A 5000-nucleotide genomic window follows, 5' to 3' on the forward strand; every position below is an offset into this window, starting at 1 on the left:
ATGTCCTTGTCACTCCGCGTGACGCCAAAAAATGAATCGACTTTACTGGCAGTTTTCCAGCCAATGACATCATAAGGACAAAGTGTGACATCGTGAAAACAGCGTACGCACCGAACGATTCACGCCGTGTCTCAGATCTTGAAACCACCGACTCTGTGCAACGACCAAAGCCTGCTCTCTCCGTGCAGCAAACTCCAGTCCTGCGAGGCACTTGCGCAATTTATCGTGCTCTTCGCTTGTTTCTGATAGCAGTGCGTTCTATACACAGTAAAAATTTAATTTAAGGTAACACTGACATACTGATACGTTTGTTAAAATAGCATGTGTTACCGATGCTGTCGAATTACTGTCATGGTACATGCTTCAAGTCTATTGCTCTCCAAAGTTTAAGTCACTGGATCATGGATAATACATTTGCCCGTAGTCGCCTAGCATTCTAGAGAAACTTTCCAAAAACTTCTTCTGGAAATATCCGCGATTTGGAGGCCGTTTGATATCTTACCTTTGCGAGATAAACGACCAGAATGGTAACAAATTAGTACCGACAAAAATACGTCACTATTTCGGAAAGTTCAGGCGAGGAAAACATGAAAGGGCAGAGACGAGGAAAATATGAAAAAATGTGAACGTAAAATGGCGGGAAAGTTTTGGCAACATGGACGACACTCATCAGCGACACTGAACTTATTTATCGTCTAAAGTCACCAACTAGCTTAAACGGGAACATAAAATCACCTGTTACATTTTTAAGAGACAAACAAATCATAATGTAGAAAAAGGGGGATTAGGCTAAGCAGGCCCATCATAAACTAATTACGAGATTAACAGATCTTGCTATTCGTGATAAGTAGGACCTCTTTTCATTGTCGGTCATCAATATCATGTGGGTTAGATACCGATAACGATATATATATATATATATATATACATACATATATATATATATATATATATATATATATATATATATATACGATATATATACGATATATACGATATATATACGATATATATATACATATATATACATATATATACATATATATATATATATATATATATATATATATATATATATATATATATATATATATTCGTTTTCGAAAGTTTTGTAGGCTGTTTTCAGTGATAGCCATCGAATAGCTCTATGTAAAAGTAAAGGGACTATGTGCATGTCGCGTATGGTATAGAAGAATTGCATGATACTATAGGGACAAAATGACAATGCCCCTCTAGTTTATGTCAATGCAAGGATGCAAGGGAAGCGCATGGATATATTTTTGAGATTCGAAGGAAAGGGATTTCCTTGTGTGAAGACTCGTCCCCGACGATGGATGAACAGGGCGTGCAATATCTTCCATCAGACGTGTAACAAACCCAAAACGCGGTGTACCCAATAAACTTTCCCAAGTAATGATTTTAGCGATGGGAGAGCTTTCGAACGGCGATCGGTTTAAAATTTAATCAAAATAGCAAGATCAGAGCATTAGAGCAAGTTAGAGCATTTTGTTGATTTCAGCTAATACGTCTACTATTAGCCAAAGTTTCTCTGTTTACGTATTTGCCGCTGGTTGTTTTTTACAGACAGGCAATATTCCATAACACCAAGCTCTCCCTACGTCGCCATCGAATATAATGTAATTTGTTGTTTTGTTATGCATGTTGGTCAATCTTATGTCTTTCATTTACGCCGTAAATTTTAGCTGATCTCCAATCCATCTTAAGTAAAAATTCTGACCATGTTATGACGTCTGCAGATTATTTGACATCTAAAAGACATTCGCAGAGTCGGATTAACTCTATAATTAAAAAGATTTATTGAAGGGGTAAAAATATCTTAAAATATTTGGACATTCCGTACAGGGGTTCTCATCACCTGTTTAAGATTACTTAAGATTATCTTAAGCTAAATTTTTCAATAAAAACGCTTTTTGAAGACTGCGGCCTCTTCATTACCGTGTGTTGTCACCATCGCTAACGTCTTCACTGAGCTGATGCGACCTGTCGGTTGTGGACAGGTCCTCTACCAAATATGGCCGCTTTTGCATCGGAATCGTGGCATCGAACCGCCGGTAGTACCCCAGAACGATAGCGTCTGCATGCCCTTGACACTGACTCCGTTCGGGAGAAAAACTAACCGGGATTGTCGTTCGAAAAGATTTATGCACTCGTAAGCTTGCATGGTGCTGTGATATGCAGAACATCTCAGTTCTCTGCCCCGGATGAGCAGACGATCACTGCAGTAGCCGCTACATCCAACGACTTCTCTGTGTATCACAACTTCTACCAATCGGAGTGCGTCTAACTACATGTACCCCGACTTGATAAATGAATCAAAACGACCACAAGAGTAATTTCCATAAATGCAATTCATTTCGACAAGAGTGATCGTTTGACAATTTTCTGAAATGTTACTGTATAGCGGTCGGTGCGCTAAATCTAAACATAAACTACACGGACTTACCAAGAGACCTTCCGCGCGAAATTTCTCCCACCATCGCGTGTTTCTGTCACTCTGTCTCTGTATAAATAACAAAACCACATAAAAAATGTGTGTTTTTGCCATAAATATGTTCAAATATTGTATGAACGTGTTTGCCGTCATCATTCAACGCCAATATGAGAACCATAAGAACAACTTTCGTCAGATATGACATCATATACTCACAAACCCCTGTAATTTCCTACAGTCTCCCAAACGCTTGTCGGTCAATAATACCTCGGAGCTAGTCTTCCGTCCATGAAGGCAATAATTATTCTTCAAAATTAATTATTTTCTCATAAAAAATACACGACGAATTCAAACCATTCATGAAATCTTTGGGTTGAAGAAACACGAGAGAGTGAAGTCTGCCGTTCTAGTAGCAACGTTTTAAGACGTAAAACCGCCATGGCTTTGCACTATCACAAATTAGTGGCCAAATGATTAAATTTGTTTGCTGTTTAAACTGAAATTAAGTTCTCTATTTCAGATTATTGTAACATTTTGCCCTTGATACTGCAGCCTTACTCACCGTATAAATCTAAAAGCTCTGATTATTCTTGTGTAAACGTTACCTTTCATGCAAACGCGACTTATTTTCATTCATTATATTCCACTTAATTGATCCTCATCTAAGGTTCGTCAGGTAGACAGAACCATGCACTGAATGTTTATGCATGGCTTATCGTCTGTTCGGTGTCGTCTGCACTCTAGACACATAGCCACGAGGATGGTCGTCACCGCGATCGCGTCTGCATCGATTTCGAAGCGCATTGTTACACAGGTGTCTGCAGACTGATATTTGGCGCCATGTCCGGTCTGTCGAATTCGGCAAGAACGCGCAAGCTTTCTATTTTTTTTTACTTTACTTTCGGTCGCTGTGTGAAATTTCTGGATATATAATAACTGGATATTATTCGCATTTCTTTCCTATTTTTACAGTAAGCTGACAACTTCCGGTGTTTGTGTGAGTTTCCGATAATGGCGCCGGACGGTGCGTTACCCAGGTGAATTACAACTCCTCGGCTGACGATCGGGCGTGGGTTTGTTGGCGTTCTCCATGGTGTCGTGCCGTTGCCTGGGCTGAGCTGACCAGAGCCGCGTGGGGGTAAGATACTTTCATTTGTGCAGAAAACGATTGTACAATGCAGCCGTCGCAAATTTAGCGTTTGCATTGAATGTCCTGGATCGTCCGATCACTTCCTTTGCGAAATTTTTGGTCATTTTTACCGCATTTACAGCTTGCAGCAGACAGCGAAAGGTCCCCGAAATTTCGAGATAATTGCGCGGGATCAATAGCTTTTTGAACTCCTGTTCGGGTGGATAATTAACTTGAAATTAGCCACTTACGCGCGAACGTGCCCACGGTGCTTAAATACACCAGTGTTTTCAGCGCAGAGCGTAGGACATCGTGTGAAATCAGCGAATGTCGGTGCTGAAAACAGTACACCCAGGCTAAATATCCGTGCATGTACGTCGCTGCTCAAGTCGCCGACTATTTGCCACACACTCGATCTAGTAAACACAGTGTACCGCCATCACATATACCCTCTGTGCTCCAATGCTGTCAAATAATACAATTGTTTTGAAAACTACTATTTTGTAGTCCATGTTTTTATATAGCATAGATGAGTACACGTCGTTCTAGCGGCAACTGCTTCTTGTCTATTCCTTAAAGTTTTTCATACAGTTGAAGACGGGCGGATGGGTTGTGAATTATCTGAAAACTTTTACTATAGTCTTAACGGGAAGAGATGGGATAGGTGTTACACTTTAAACATTGCTGTGGTATATTGACTTGCTTGCATCAACCATATTCTCGTGTGCTACTCCCTATAGCATATCAGGACACGTGTGTAAACACATATTTCATGATATGCGATGGCACTGTTGGACAGAAGGCTCGTTTCTTAAATTGGACAGATATCTGCTTGATGTTTGCTTAAGGTAGAACGCACCTCGGGGACAGACATTCAGACTCTCAAACTTTTACAATTCTCTTCTGATATACCACGTGTGGGGGTTCATTTTAAAGCTCTTGGTGAAAAAAAAACTTTTCACCGGCTTAGTTTTTCGAAATTCGAAAAATTCTCCATAGAGTTAACACAGGGATGGCGGCCATTTTGATTTGCTAATATCGGTAAATCTTGGGTAATTTGTTTCTCTAGTACCAAAATTTGCATGGTGACCCCCTATTTTATTCTTGATTTTGAAAGAGAGTGATTGAAAGATTCCTTAGGGAAAGTTAGAGCAAAAGTTTAAGTCTTTCACTTTCGATCTGCCTGACTGATATCTGATCGATACCTCGATCAGAAACTTTCGATATGCCGAACATATACCGATTTCTTAATCAATACAATATGTCAGTGTGTAAAGCTATCTGTCAGATGCATTTTCCGATTATTTGTCGTAACTGTAAAATATGTTTTTTTGTCCTACTTCCGATATCATGTCCAAATATCTTATACTGATCTTGTTAGCACAGCCTTGTTTGTGCTCCATTTTCGATGTTATTATC

General features: G+C 39.6%; 1 long non-coding RNA gene across 1 annotated transcript in view; it reads left to right on the plus strand.

Moving 5' to 3' along the window:
- LOC139126893 (uncharacterized) overlaps nucleotides 1-3584 on the plus strand; it is a 33968-nt gene extending 30384 nt beyond the window's left edge. The window contains exon 3 of the long non-coding RNA XR_011550860.1: nucleotides 3425-3584. This is a non-coding gene — a long non-coding RNA (uncharacterized lncRNA). The remainder of the gene's footprint in view (nucleotides 1-3424) is intronic.
- Nucleotides 3585-5000: the final 1416 nt, after the last annotated feature.

This window comes from Ptychodera flava, chromosome 3 (genome assembly GCF_041260155.1).
Source record: "Ptychodera flava strain L36383 chromosome 3, AS_Pfla_20210202, whole genome shotgun sequence".
NCBI lineage: Eukaryota > Metazoa > Hemichordata > Enteropneusta > Ptychoderidae > Ptychodera > Ptychodera flava.